The sequence below is a fragment of the Neomonachus schauinslandi genome, chromosome 6 (genome assembly GCF_002201575.2).
Source record: "Neomonachus schauinslandi chromosome 6, ASM220157v2, whole genome shotgun sequence".
Lineage (NCBI taxonomy): Eukaryota > Metazoa > Chordata > Mammalia > Carnivora > Phocidae > Neomonachus > Neomonachus schauinslandi.
In genome coordinates this window covers 57689625-57705622 of record NC_058408.1, presented here as the reverse complement: position 1 = coordinate 57705622, position 15998 = coordinate 57689625, and positions in this window count along the sequence as shown.

Here is a 15998-nt window from a genome sequence, read left to right as displayed (position 1 = left end):
ACCTTATCATGACACCGAGAAAACCCCCAGCTGGAAATGACACCCAGAGAGGAGATAGAGGTTTCTAAATGGGTCTTGTTATTTCCACTGACCCGTTCACTTCGATCTCTGGGTTTTGGCTTTCTGCCTGTCCTCCTGTCACGGTCTTTCCCTGTCACCTTTCCCGGCTCCTGCCGTTCTGTCTGGACACTTTCCCTTACCACAGCAGGCCTCTCTGTCCCTAGACGTCAGGTGGAGGTCTGGGGATGGTGGTAGCTGTGGAGGGCTCAGGGGCAGGGCTTCTGGCAAGCCTGCATCTCCACGGAAACGGGGCTGTGAAGGGCTTTGCCGACCCTGGTGAGTGTGCTTGTGATGATTATTAGTACACAGCATGGAAAGCGTGCACAGAAGGAGGGAGGGAAGTGAGGAGGTGAGTGCTAGAGTCTTCTATGTTTGGAAGACTCATGAAAGGAGCAGCAACATTGGATACTTCAGAACAGATACCACTGGGTAAGGATTCCTGGCATTCTTGTTGGAGAAAAGAAAATAAGCAGTCAGGAGAGTCCATTTTAGGTAAAAATGAGTCATGAAAAGTAGACTGGGTCCACAAGGCCAGAACGGATTGACGGGTTGACGTTCGGCAGGAGGCCCACGGGGAGGTGCGGTGCTTTGATAGGCTCTTCTCTTTCGAATTTCCTTTCAGCTTTGATTTTTCTGGTACCATCAGGGATGGGGCCAAGGATGTATGGGGGCCAGATGAGACAGGAGTAAGATGACAGTAGGAATGTGTGGTTCTCTTCTTGGAAGGAGCCTCAGGTACATGAGGGAGGTGACTGGTTGGTTGCTGATGAGACAGCTGGCATACCCTGAAGCATCTTGTTTTTGAAAACTCTCTTTGTGGTTGATAAACCGGTGGTGCCTTATATCGTTGCCCACATCTAGCCTCTGAACATCTGTGACTACTCGGAGGATGTATGATTCAGCCAGCAAGTTGCTTATTCAGCCACTGTTCACCAAATACTCTTCTCTGGCTCACGGATTATTGAGGCAGGGTAAGAGGAAAGGGTGGCAAGAAAGAAGACAGGGCCTCTTCCTTGAGAAGCCCCCACTCTTACCGAGGAGAAAATGCTCCTATGTAGGCATCAACGAAGGCAAGATCTGAGGCAGTATATCATGCGGTCTGATCCACTTATGCAGACCCAGACTGTAGACAAATAAGGAAGGTCATGGCCCCAGTGGGTTGGGCGGCTAGGGACAGTTGCATGAAGGAGCAGAGGTTTGATTTGGTTCTAGAAAAGAAGGACGATGTCAGATCTGCAAAGAGGAGGGAAGGTACTTCAGGTGGATACAGGAGGAACAGGGAAGGGGCCTGTTCAATAGGGAAAGGAGGAGTTTCACCTGGATGGGAAGTGGGGAGTTAGACAGGAGCAGGCCAGAGTGAGAGCACACAATCCTGTTGTGGGTACAGTATTGAGTATTGATTCTAAGGGCGCTGGGGAGCCAATGAAGATGTTTGCATGGAGGGATGACCTGGCTTGAATCAAGTCATCTTCGGTATTTGGATAGACTCAACTATTTTTAGAGTTGGAGGACTCCTCAGAGAGCACAAAGCCAAGCCCCTCATTTTAAAGGTGGGGAAACTGAGGCCCAGAGAGGCAAGAAAGCTGTTTGGTGCATCAGTGGGACAGTCAGGTCTCTGATCCCACCCAGTGTCCAGGCATCCTTTCCTCAATGCTTCGGGGTCCCGTGTTCTCTGGAACATTGCAATTGCCACCTTTTGGGGAACCAAGCTCAGCCTGTGCCCCTTCTCTGCCCCCCGCACCCCCAATGTCTGTCTGGGATGTGGATAACCTCGGGAGAGAAGAACCTTTTTCTTGGCACTGACAGCAGAGTCCAAATGGTGATTCTATCTGCAATGATTGGGGAGTTGGAAATATGGCTGATGACTAATTTATCATACAGCTTGGACATTTGTTCTTTCATCAAATATTTATTGAGCCCCTACTAGGCAATAAGCACGGTGTGCCATGCTGAGAAGATGAGTGGGTTTTTGAGGCTAGCGGGAAGCAGCGATTAGAATATAGTTTAGGAAGTGCCTTGAGGGAGCTGGAGAACAGGGAGAGGCCACTGAACCTGATGCAGCCAGGGGCTGAGCAGAAGGGTGGGCAGGGACACCAGGAGCTAGTGGGGAAGAACCTTCCAGACAGAAGAAAGTCTAAGTAAAGGCCGGGGACGGGGAGGGAGATGTAGATGGGGGGGGGCAGAAGTACATGCAGGGTCTGCACTTGGCCCTGAGTCTGGAGCACTGCCCACTGACCCTGGGGTGCCAGGAGAGACCGGAAAGTTTGGTGGAGCCGATGGCGACACATTTGTAGACCATTTAAGGAGCTGGAGTTTAAATGCTAAGCAGTAGGGACCCGTCCTTTATTCAGTAAGAACGTACAGAACACTTACTCGGTGCCATATATTGTTCTAAGCCCAATGTTGACTTCAGTCAGTCTTTCAAGCAACTCTTTTTTTTTTTTAAGATTTTATTTATTTCTTTGAGAGAGAGAGAGCGTGAGAGAGAGAGCGCAAGAGGGGGTAGGGTTAGAGGGAGAAGCAGACTCCCCGCCAAGCAGGGAGCCCGATGTGGGACTCCATCCCGGGACTCCGGGATCATGACCTGAGCCGAAGGCAGTCGCTTAACCACCTGAGCCACCCAGGCGCCCTTTTCAAGCAACTCTTAAAAAGACAGACACCATTGTTATTCCCACTTTGCAGATGAGGAAACCAAGGCCCAGGGAAGTTAAGTCACTTGCTCAAGGTCACCCAGGTCGTAATGGGATCGTCAGGATTTGACACCAGACAGTCCAGCTCTAGCATTTATGATCTCAGCCATGGTGCTGCGTGGCCTCATCGAAGGGTTTTAGGCAGAGAAGTGACATGGCCAGATAGAAGTTTTCGAAAGGCCATTCTGGCCGCAGTGAGGGAAGCACGGCATGGGCAGGACGTGCGCTGCAAGGAGCTGTGCTTGTGAATGGTCGGAGAACAGGAAGGCACTTGTCATCTGCCCCCAGCCCAAAGGTGCTGACCCTGACTCCCGAGGTCGCAGCTGCTCCCTGCGTGAGGTTGACGACTGTTACCTCTTCAAGTGCTGGAGTCCATGCCCATTGGTGGGGGTTGTAGGGATGGTCAACTGTTCCCGTCCCTCGTAGGTCCTTTGGCTGGTCTAATAATTAAATGGACATGAGACAGATTAACAGGAGAAAAGCAAATTAATTTCCTACATACAGGAGCCCCGCAGACACGAGAGGCTCCAAGCCAGTCAGGCCACTGAGACTTGTATGCATCCTGAGCTAAGGAGAAGGGGGTAGGGGTCTGGGGCCTCCGGTGAGGGAGGGGAGACAAGTCACAGGAAGATGGAAGAGCAAATGTTCGGGAAACAGATGTTTGTCCTATCACTCAGATAAGTCTTTCTGATACAAAAAGTTATCTCGGGCGAGCCCTTGATCGACATTCTTGTAGGCAGTTGAGGGAGAGGTAGACAAAACGACCTCCCCCTTCCCCCCCACCCCGGGCAAACTGCGGACTGCAGGGGGAGGGGGTCCGAGGCACAGTTCCCAGTCGTGACAGGAGACGCCCCACTGTGGCCAGGGACAGCCAGGGAGCCTGGTCTGTGGGTGCAGCGGTGCGGTGGGAGGGAGCTGCCCCACTCTGCCCAGCTCGGCTCTGCGCTCCGACCGCAGACAGCTCGGCCTGGCCTCTCGCTCTGGCTTGGCTTCTGGGGCAGAGGCTCACGGGAAGGGGAGGGGGGCCGGCAGGTAGTGGGCCCAGGGCAGGCAGGAGTCCCTGGAACCAGGGTGGACAGGCCAGTGTCCAACCTTGGCTTTTCACCTGCGGGGCTTCCCTTGTTGTTACTGTGGGAAGAGAGGGTAAGAAAAAGGGCCGAGTGGACGGGACCCAAGGGGGTGCTGTGCTTTCACCTCAGCCTAACTTCCCAACACCCGACACAGCATGCGGAGCAGAATCATGCTCAGTAAGCATTGGTGAATGAATGAATGAATGAATGAATGAACAAGTAAATGCCTGCAACGCCCATTAGGACGGCACACGAAGTCATTCTATAGCTGGGGGTATTGAAGACGGGAGGAACACACAGGAATGAGGGGTCCAAGATGTCTGTAGAGCTTTGCATTTTGAAAACCCTGGCTGGGGAAAGGTTGGGCAGGCACTATGCCTGCTCTGAAGGAGGACACCTGCTTCAGAGACAGGCCACTTCCCTCGTAATTTGGAAGCCTCTGAGCTACTCTTCCTTTTAAAACAGAGAGAAGTGACCTGGAACGCAGGTGAAAAGCTCATCTTGCAAGAAAACCCAGCTGAGCTGCCGAGCTGCTGTGGGGAGGGCGGCAGGCTGGCCTCGTCCCCTCCCCGCTGTAGGCTGACTCATCTCCTCTGCAACAGATTGTGTCTTGTGTGGGAGCTGCTATGCAGAGCTCAAAGCTGTTCCCTGAGAGTTACAGGAATTACAACCTGCTGAAGGGAACAATTGATCTAAATATGTTCTTTTAAATATGTTCTTTTAAGACTTTAGTTTTATTATCATTTTATTAATGGGTTCCTAAGAGGAAACAGCAGGTCCCACTGTCTTCAGAAAATCGTTTGCTTTTCTCCTTGGGGACACTTGGTGTATTGGCTCTGAATTCTAAACCCTGCAGCGTTAGGTCAGGCCTCTGTGCTGGCATAAATCCCGGGTTGCTGCCTGGGGATCAGAATCTCCGGGCGTGCCCCCCACCCCCCCCAGCAGATGGCATCACCCAGGGATCTGATGACTGAGCAAGACCCTGAAGAGGAATTATGGGCTCGTTATTGTCAGGATATGTCAGAACATCTGACAGCTGGTCAAGGCCTCCAGGGCAACGAGGAGCAGACGCTCTGTGCCTTGTATTTCCAGGTGCCCAGACTGAGAGCTCACCTCCCCAGGAAGAGGCCTGGCTGGCAGGGGTCCAGCCTTCACCCCAGATGATTGCTTTTGGTTCTGTTCCCTGGGAGATGTAGTGAGAGCGAGGTTCCTAACCATTTCTCATTTGCAAAGCCCTGGTAGTGTCTGGTGGCCGCTGATAAAGCAGGTGGTATTCAGGTCAAGTCTTATTGTGTGAACATGAATGAGAGAGGGGCTTTCAGGACAGCAAGATCTCTGCTGGATATTATCAGGAGTCAGGCTGCTCAGAGCACCCAGCTGGCTTGTTAATCTAATGCAATTTAATAACTGTTTGCCGAGTGCCTCCTGGAGGGCTGGGGCAGAAAAGGGAAAGGTAGGCTCAGCTTGAAGGAGCTCCCAGCCTGGCAAATGATTCCCTAAGAACTTGATAAAAGTGCCAAGAACTCAGCTTACCCATATATAGAATGGAGGTAATAAAACCCTAATGGTGATCTTGGGGGGATATCAAGGAATCATGCATGTCAGTAAACCATTTTGTACATTATCTGGCATATGGTATGGACATTATTTGTTGAAGGGATAAATGAATAAAGGTGAATCAAAGCAGCAGAGGTGGATCAAGCATGCATGTTGTGTTGATAGGTACAAAGTCTAAGCTAGCATCTTAATGTACCTCCGGGTGGAGAGAAGTGCAGGTTAGGTGGGGATGGGCAGACCTATTACCCAAGTCAGGGAGTGTGAAGGCTGGAGGATGACTGTCAGAATCGGGTCACAGAGGCAGTGCGAGGTAGAGCCAAAGGGTCATCGGAATAAGGGGGTTTGGGGTGACAGTGGCATCCAGGGTGCAGGGTGCAGGCAGGCAGAGCAGGGTGAAGGGAGTGGGTGAGTGGATTTTCAGGCGGGAGGCCCTGTCTGCTAGGATATCCTCTGTGCTCTAGGTGTGTTTGCCCGGGCTGGCCTTGTCTCTGAAAGGAGGTAGCAGAAGGAAGTTCCCTCTTGGAGGCTCTTGCATTCGTCTCTGACTCCTTGGTCTGAGCACCTAGTAAGGGTTAAGCTAATACATGTTGCACTGAACGTTGCTTCTCTTTCCACCGCTCCCAGGCTGCCTGTGTATGTCTGGGCTGCCATGTACTGACGGGTAGCCTTACTAGGCCTCCGCTCTGCCTCAGCTTATCATTTGTTAAACATGAACAATGCCTTATGGGGACTGGATGAGTTAGTATAGGCAGATGCTTAGATTAGTGCCTCACACATCCTAAATTCTGTATAACTTTTAGGCATTATTATTACTACTTTCGCCGTTGACAAAAAGATCCATGCGATTCTGGTGGATAATCAAAAAAGGGAGTCCTGATTGGGAAGGAGGACCTTTGGATCTAATCCTACATTGCTGTATCCTAATGCCTAGGGCCTGGCACATAGTAGGTGCTCAGTGAAGGCTTGTATTTTGAATTGTGTAGAGTGGAGTTGCAAGCAGGGTAAGACAGGGTAGACGGGCCTGGGACCCTTCAGGCGCTTGCTCCAAGGAAGGTGAGGGTCCCTGGGATTGGGACACTGGCGTAGCTGGGATCCTTGAGCCACAGACTAGGCTCCCACTAGATGTGGGAGGCAGGAGAGGTGAGGACGACTGGCCAGCTCCAGCCTTGGATGGTGGGATTGGGTTTGGGTCTGTGTTCAGTTTTTTACTTCGGATAGGATCTGGCAGGTGGAGGGAGGTCAGTATTTCGAGCCATCAGGTATCTTATGTGTAAACTGGAAATGATAATCCCCCAAAAGATCTCCTTTTTTAAGTCACATGTTCGTTAGTGAGAATTGCTTCCTTTGCAGGAGGCTAGGTCTGTCAGCATTTGGTTAACTGTAAATTACCACGGAAATTTCATGACTAGTACAATTTTCTGTCTCATTGAAACCCTGACTCTCTAGAATGCCCTGCACTTTTCCATCTCAGGGATCCTTTCATTTTCATTTTCTTTCTTTTTTTTTTTTTTTAAGATTTATTTATTTATTTGTCAGAGAAAAAGAGAGAGAACACAAGCAGGGGGAGTGGCAGAGGGAGAAGTAGGCTCCTGTGGAGCAGGGAGCCCGATGCAGGACTCGATCCCAGGACTCTGGGATCATGACCCGAGCCAAAAGCAGACGCTTAACTGACTGAGCCACCCAGGCATCCTAGGGATCCTTTCATTTTTCGGAGAGAGTCTAGAAAAAAGCCTTGATTAAGCCAAAGGGATGAATGGTGGCCCCTGACATACCAGATGGTTGCCTGTGTACCTGAGAGCCTCCTAGTCTTGAACACTGGGACTCTGGAAACTGAGCAGAAGGATGGTGTGACAAACTGAGTGCCTGTAAAATGCTTCTAATTTCCATTACTTCTTTGAATCTCCACAATCCTATTCCCCAGCCCCCTTTAAACCTCTTTAAATGGAAAGTGTCACAGAGAGTCGGAATGGGACCTCCATCTGCTGAGGGTCAGGCCTAGCACTGAGGATGAAGGTGAGGAGAAGGAAGCATGGGTTCTGCTGTCTCTTTGGTTGTTGTGTGCTTTTTCCCCTCCATCGACTGGAAGGCTGGCACGGAGATGAGGGGCCCCGAAGAAACGGGTTTCCAGAAGAAATGTCTCTGACATTTAGCCGCACGGACCACTGTCCAAACGTGGTGGAGTGTAGGTAGTGAGAGATACACCGTGGGTGTGCCTTCACCCGTAAGAGGAGAACACAGGTTTTCAGGAGGTCATAGAGACTCATTAGGCTAATTTCCCCACTAATGGGAGATACACAGCATACAACAATTACTCCTGAATATTCATCAATGATCTCTTCCCAGGAAGTAAAATCCTCTTGCTTTCATAGAAATGTCATAAATAAATTGAAAGTATTAATGTGGAAATATTTAATCCGACTCGTAGACAAACAAAATATTCCCGCATTGAACCCCAAACCCTCCTGGGAAATACTCTTCTTCAATTTCTTTTCTAGTGCGCATCAACCTATTTTTTCAATATTGATGTATGTGGCAAATGCATGTGCAGAAGGAAGCAACCCTCTTCTCTTGAGAGAGGGAGTATCGTCCTCTTTGGCAGGATGGTTGTGATAGGTAAATTTGATTTTTCTTTCCGCCGTTCAGTGAGATACGAGGGGAGTGAACTCAGGAAGGTTGAAATTAGGGAAGTGACACAGGTCTGTAGGGGAATCATTACTGAGTTGCATTTGGGGAGCTGACGGACAAGAATGATGAGAGTGAGTGAATTGTAGTGCAGATGTGATACCTTGAAGCACCACTGTCTGTCCTCCTGTAGAAATGTTCACACCTTCTTCCTCCTTTTTACTGATGGCCAGCAGTACTTGACCATGGATGCTAATGTGCTCATTTGCTTAAAAATACTAATTGAGCAACATTTGATTTTACAGCATGATTTTTTTACAGACAATTTTTTAGAGCAGTTTTAGGTTCACAGTAAAATTAAGAGGAAGGTACAGAGATTTTCCATATACCTCCTGCCCCCACCAGTGCACAGCCTCCCCCATTATCTGGGTGTCTGCCAGACTGGTGTGTTTATGGTAACTCATGAAATTGCACTGACACATCATAATCACCCCAAGTCAATAGTTTACATTAGGGTTCATCCTTGGTATCGGTACATTCTGTGGGTTTGGACAAACAAAAATAGCATGTATCCATCATTACAGTATCGTACAGAGTATTTTCACTGCCTTAAAAATTTCTGTGTTCTACCAATTCATCCTTCTTTCTCCCCCACCCGTGGAAACCATTGCTCTTTTACTGTCTCTATCATTTTGCCTTTTCCAGAAAGTCATATAATTGGAATTATACAGTATGTAGCCTCTTCAGATTGGCTTCTTTTACTTAATAATAGCATTTAAGGTTCTTTTGTGTCTTTTCATGGCTTGATAGCTCATTTCTTTTTATCATCAAATAATATTCCATTGTCTGGATGGACCACAGTTTATCAATCCATTCACCTGATGAAGGACATCTTGGTTGTGTCCAAGTTTTGGCAACTATGAAAGAGATGCTATAAACATCTCTGGTTTTTGTGTAGACCTAAGTTTTTGACATCTTTGGGTAAATCCCAAGGAAAGTGTTTACTAGATTATGTGCTAAGTGTATGTGTGTGTTTTTTTTTTTTAAGATTTTATTTATTTATTTGACAGAGAGAGAAACAGCGAGAGAAGGAACACAAGCAGGGGGAGTGGGAGAGGGAGAAGCGCTGAGCAGGGAGCCTGATGCGGGGCTTGATCCCAGGATCCCGGGATCATGACCCGAGCCGAAGGCAGACGCTTTAACAACTGAGCCACCCAGGCGCCCCATATGTGTGCTTTTATAAGAAATACCAAATTTTCTTCCAAAGTGGCTGTACCATTTTGCATTCCCAGCAGCAATGTATGGAAGTTCCTGTGGCTCCACGTCTTTGCCAGCAATTGGTGTTCATGATTTTTGGCTATTCTTTTTTTTTTTTTAATTATTATTATTATTTTTTATTGTTATGTTAATCCCCACACATTACATCATTAGTTTTAGATGTAGTGTTCCATGATTCATTGTTTGTGCATAACACCCAGTGCTCCATGCAGAACGTGCCCTCCTCAATACCCATCACCAGGCTAACCCATCCTCCCACCCCTCTCCCCTCTAGAACCCTCAGTTTGTTTTTCAGAGTCCATCATCTCTCATGGTTCGTCTACCCCTCCGATTCCCCACCTTCATTCTTCCCCTCCTGCTATCTTCTTCTTCTTTTTTTTTTTCTTAACATATATTGCATTATTTGTTTCAGAGGTACAGATCTGAGATTCAACAGTCTTGCACAATTCACAGCGCTTACTAGAGCACATACCCTCCCCAGTGTCTATCACCCAGTCACCCCATCCCTCCCACCCCACCCCCCACTCCAGCAACCCTCAGTTTGTTTCCTGAGATTAAGAATTCCTCATATCAGTGAGATCATATGATACATGTCTTTCTCTGTTTGACTTATTTCGCTCAGTATAATACCCTCCAGTTCCATCCATGTCGTTGCAAATGGCAAGATCTCATTCCTTTTGATGGCTGCATAATATTCCATTGTACATATATACCACATCTTCTTTATCCATTCATCTATCGATGGACATCTTGGCTCTTTCCACAGTTTGGCTATTATGGACATTGCTGCTATAAACATCGGGGGGTACATACCCTTTCGGATCCCTACTTTTGCATCTTTGGGGTAAATACCCAGTAGTGCAATTGCTGGATCATATGGTAGCTCTATTTTCAACTTTTTGAGGAACCTCCATACTGTTTTCCAGAGTGGCTGCACCAGCTTGCATTCCCACCAACAGTGTAGGAGGGTTCCTCCGCATCCCCGCCAACATCTGTCATTTCCTGACTTGTTAATTTTAGCTATTCTGACTGGTATGAGGTGGTATCTCATTGAGGTTTTGATTTGGATTTCCCTGATGCCGGGTGATATTGAGTACTTTTTCATGTGTCTGTTGGCCATTTGGATGTCTTCTTTGGAAAAATGTCTGTTCATGTCTTCTGCCCATTTCTTGATTGGATTCTTTGTTCTTTGGGTGTTGAGTTTGAGAAGTTCTTTATAGATTTTGGATACTAGCCCTTTATCTGATATGTCATTTGCAAATATCTTCTCCCATTCTGTCGGTTGTCTTTTGGTTTTGTTGACTGTTTCCTTTGCTTTGCAAAAGCTTTTTATCTTGATGAAGTCCCAATAGTTCATTTTTGCCCTTGCTTCCCTTGCCTTTGGCGATGTTTTTAGGAAGAAGTTGCTGTGGCTGAGGTCGAAGAGGTTGCTGCCTGTGTTCTCCTTTAGGATTTTGATGGACTTCTGTCTCACATTGAGGTCTTTCAACCATTTGGAGTCTATTTTTGTGTGTGGTGTAAGGAAATGGTCCAGTTTCATTCTTCTGCATGTGGCTATCCAATTTTCCCAACACCATTGGTTGAAGAGACTGTCTTTTTTCCATTGGACATTCTTTCCTGCTTTGTCAAAGATGAGTTGACCATAGAGTTGAGGGTCCATTTCTGGGCTTTCTATTCTGTTCCATTGATCTATGTGTCTGTTTTTGTGCCAGTACCATACTGTCTTGATGATGACAGCTTTGTAATAGAGCTGGAAGTCCGGAATTGTGATGCCGCCGGCTTTGCTTTTCTTTTTCAACATTCCTCTGGCTATGTGGGGTCTTTTCTGGTTCCATACAAGTTTTAGGATGATTTGTTCCATTTCTTTGAAAAAAGTGGATGGTATTTTGATGGGGATTGCATTGAATGTGTAGATTGCTCTAGGTAGCATTGACATCTTCACAATATTTGTTCTTCCAATCCATGAACATTGAACGTTTTTCCATTTCTTTTTGTCTTCCTCAATTTCTTTCATGAGTAGTTTATAGTTTTCTGAGTACAGATCCTTTCCTCTTTGGTTAGATTTATGCCTAGGTATCTTATGGTTTTGGGTGCAATTGTAAATGGGATCGACTCCTTAATTTCTCTTTCTTCTGTCTTGTTGTTGGTGTATAGGAATGCCACTGACTTCTGTGCATTGATTTTATAACCTGCCACTTTACTGAATTCCTGTATGAGTTCTAGCAGTTTTGGGGTGGAGCCTTTGGGGTTTTCCACATAAAGTATCATATCATCTGCAAAGAGTGAGAGTTTGACTTCTTCTTTGCCAATTTGGATGCCTTTGATTTCTTTTTGTTGTCTGATTGCTGTGGCAATCAGACTTCTAATACTATGTTGAATAGCAGTGGCGATAGTGGACATCCCTGCCGCGTTCCTGACGTTAGGGGGAAAGCTCTCAGTTTTTCCCCATTGAGAATGATATTCGCTGTAGGTTTTTCATAGATGGCTTTTATGATATTGAAGTATGTACTCTCGATCTCTATACTCTGAAGAGTTTTGATCAAGAAAGGATGCTGTACTTTGTCAAATGCTTTTTCTGCATCTATTGAGAGGATCATATGATTCTTGTTCTTTCTTTTGTTAATGTATTGTATCACATTGATTGATTTGCGGTTGTTGAACCAACCTTGCAGCCCAGGGATAAATCCCACTTGGTCGTGGTGAATAATCCTTTTAATGTACTGTTGGATCCTATTGGCTAGTATTTTGGTGAGAATTTTGGCATCCATGTTCATCAGGGATATTGGTCTGTAGTTCTTCTTTTTGATGGGGTCTTTGTCTGGTTTTGGGATCAAGGTAATGGTGGCCTCATAAAATGAGTTTGGAAGTTTTCCTTCCATTTCTATTTTTTGGAACAGTTTCAGAAGAATAGGTATTAATTCTTCTTGAAATGTTTGGTAGAATTCCCCTGGGAAGCCATCTGGCCCTGGGCTTTTGTTTGTTGGGAGATTTTTGATGACTGCTTCAATTTCCTTAGTGGTTATAGGTCTGTTCCGGTTTTCTCTTTCTTCCTGGTTCAGTTTTGGTAGTTGATACATCTCTAGGAATGCATCCATTTCTTCCAGGTTATTGAATTTACTGGCATAGAGCTGCTCATAATATGTTCTTATAATTGTTTGTATTTCTTTGGTGTTGGTTGTGATCGCTCCTCTTTCATTCATGATTTTGTTGATTTGGGTCATTTCTCTTTTCTTTTTGATAAGTCTGGCCAGGGGTTTATCAATCTTGTTAATTCTTTCAAAGAACCAGCTCCTAGTTTCGTTGATCTGTTCTACTGTTCTTTTAGTTTCTATTTCATTGATTTCTGCTCTGATTTTTATTATTTCTCTTCTCCTGCTGGGTTTAGGCTTTATTTGCTGTTCTTTCTCCAGCTCCTTTAGGTGTAGGGTTAGGTTGTGTACTTGAGACCTTTCTTGTTTCTTGAGAAAGGCTTGTATTGCTATATACTTTCCTCTTAGGACTGCCTTTGCTGCATCCCAAAGATTTTGAACGTTGTGTTTTCATGTTCATTGATTTCCATGAATTTTTTTAATTCTTCTTTAATTTCCTGGTTGACCCATTCATTCCTCAGTAGGATGCTCTTTAGCCTCCATGTATTTGAATTCTTTCCGACTTTCCTCTTGTGATTGAGTTCTAGTTTCAAAGCATTGTGGTCTGAAAATAGGCAGGGAATGATCCCAATCTTTTGGTACTGGTTGAGACCTGATTTATGACCTAGGATGTGATCAATTCTGGAGAATGTTCCATGGGCACTAGAGAAGAATGTGTATTCCATTGCTTTGGGATGGAATGTTCTGAATATGTCTGTGAAGTCCATTTGGTCCAGTGTGTCATTTAAAGTCTTTATTTCCTTGTTGATCTTTTGCTTAGATTATCTGTCCATTTCAGTGAGGGGGGTGTTAAAGTCCCCCACTCTTATTGTATTGTTGTCAATGTGTTTCTTTGCTTTTGTTATTAATTGCCTTATGTAATTGGCTGCTCCCATGTTAGGGGCATAGATATATATAATTGTTAGATCTTCTTGTTGGATAGACCCTTTAAGTAGGATATAGTGTCCTTCCTCATCTCTTATTACAGTCTTTGGTTTAAAATCGAATTTGTCTGATATAAGGATTGCCACCCCAGCTTTCTTTTGGTGTCCATTAGCATGGTAAATGGTTTTCCACCCCCTCACTTTCAATCTGGGGGTGTCTTTGGGTCTAAAATGAGTCTCTTGCAGACAGCATATCAATGGGTCTTGTTTTTTAATCCAGTCTGATAGCCTGTGTCTTTTGATTGGGGCATTTAGCCCATTTACATTCAGGGTAACTATTGAAAGATAGGAATTTAGTGCCATTGTATTGCCTGTAAGGTGAGTGTTACTGTATATTGTCTGTGTTCCTTTCTGGTCTATGTTGCTTTTAGGGTCTCTCTTTGCTTAGAGGACCCCTTTCAAGATTTCTTGTAGGGCTGGTTTCGTGTTTGCAAATTCCTTTAGTTTTTGTTTGTCCTGGAGGCTTTTTATCTCTTCTTCAATTTTCAATGACAGCCTAGCTGGATATAGTATTCTTGGCTGCATATTTTTCTCATTTAATGCTCTGAATATATCCTGCCAGTCCTTTCTGGCCTGCCAGGTCTCTGTGGATAGGTCTGTTGCCAATCTAATGTTTCTACCATTGTAGGTTACATATCTCTTCTCCCGAGCTGCTTTCAGGATTTTCTCTTTGTCTCTGAGACTCATAAGTTTTACTATTAGATGTCGGGGGGTTGACCTATTTTTATTGATTTTGAGACGGGTTCTCTGTGGTTCCTGGATTTTGATGCCTGTTTCCTTCCCCAAATTAGGGAAGTTCTCTGCTATAATTTGCTCCAATATACCTTCTGCCCCTCTCTCTCTTTCTTCTTCTTCTGGGATCCCAATTATTCTAATGTTGTTTCGTCTTATGGTATCGCTTATCTCTCGAATTCTGCCCTCGTGATCCAGTAGTTGTTTATCTCTCTTTTTCTCAGCTTCTTTATTTTCCATCATTTGGTCTTCTATATCACTCATTCTCTCTTCTGCCTCATTTATCGTAGCAGTTAGCACCCCCATATTTGATTGCACCTCATTAATAGCCTTTTTGATTTCAACTTGGTTAGATTTTAGTTCTTTTACTTCTCCAGAAAGGGTTTCTCTAATAACTTCCATGCTTTTTTCAAGCCCAGCTAGTATCTTTAAAGTGATGATTCTGAACTCTAGATCTGACATCGTACTAATGTCCATATTGAGTAGGTCCCTGGCAGTCGGTACTACCTCTTGTTCTTTTTGTTGAGGTGATTTTTTCTGTCTTGTCATTTTGCCCGGAGGAGAATAGATGAATGAGAGAACAAAATGCTAACAGGGTAACAACGTTCCCAGAAAATATACTCTAAACAAATCAGAAAAGACCTGAAGCAGTGGGAAGAGAAAGGGAAAGAGAGAAAAAAGAAAAAGAAAAAAATAAAAAAAGGAAAAGAAAAAGATAAAGATAAAAACAAACAAAAACAGAACAAAACAAAAAAAACCAGAATGTGATCAAATATGATCGGACTGGTATATAGATCAGTGCCACACACTAGATTTTGGGTGTATTTGGTCTGTTAGAAGAAAGTGCCTCCCAAAATTTTAAAGAAAGAACAACTTATATATGTACAAAAATAAGGGTTGATATGATGAAGGGATGGAATATGACTGTAAAGATGGAAATTATAAAAAATTTTATAAAAGGAATTGATAAGAAGTTGTTTGAAAAAAGAAAGAAGAGGATTTAAAAAAAAAGAGAAAAAAAACGGAGAGAATGTGATCAGGCAGGGGCATAGGAAAAAACCATACAATAGAGATTTAGGGTATATTTTGATCTGTTAGAAGAAACGATCTCAAAATTTTAAAGAGAGAACAACTTATATATATATGCCAAAAATATGGGTAACTACTATGAAGAGATAGAATATGACTCTAAAAATGAAAAATAAAAATGTTTTTTAAAAAAGGGATTGGTAAGATGTTGGTTGAAAAAGGGAAAAAGAAAAATTCAAAAAAAAAAAAAAGAAAAAAGACAGTTAAAAAAAATTAACTTTGAAAGACTATAGAATCATGGTAAAAAAGCCATGAATTCTATGTGCAGTAGTCCCCTAGCGCTGGAGTTCTGCCGTTCTCATTGATCGGTAAACTTGGTCTTGGCTCGCTGTTCTCGCTGATCTTCTGGGGAGGGGCCTGTTGCCGTGGTTTCCAAATGTCTTTGCAGGAGGCGGAATTGCCCTGCCCTTGCCCAGTCCGGACTAAGTAATCTGCTCGGGTTTGCTCTCCAGAGCTTTTGCTCCCTGCAAGCTTTTGGTACAGCTTTGGAGGTGGAGAGTGAAACTGGTGGCCTCCCAATCTCCGCCCTGGAGGAGCCAAGAACTCGGGGCCCCGCTCCTCAGTGAGCCCCCAGAGAAAAGCCACCAGTCACTCCCGTCTCCTCGGTCTCCAGCCGCACTCCGTGCTCACCCGGCCTGTGACCGCGCGTTTCTATCTCTGGCACCCCACCCCGGGTGGAGTCTCCAAACCCAGCAGATCCCTGCAGTGCACTCCCGCGCGGCTCCTCCGGGGGGAGGAAGGTGAGTCTCCCCAGATCTGCCGCTTGTTGGGTCCCTGCTGGAGGAGCAGTGGCCCGACTGTGCCGCGGATCACGGTTTATGGCAACCC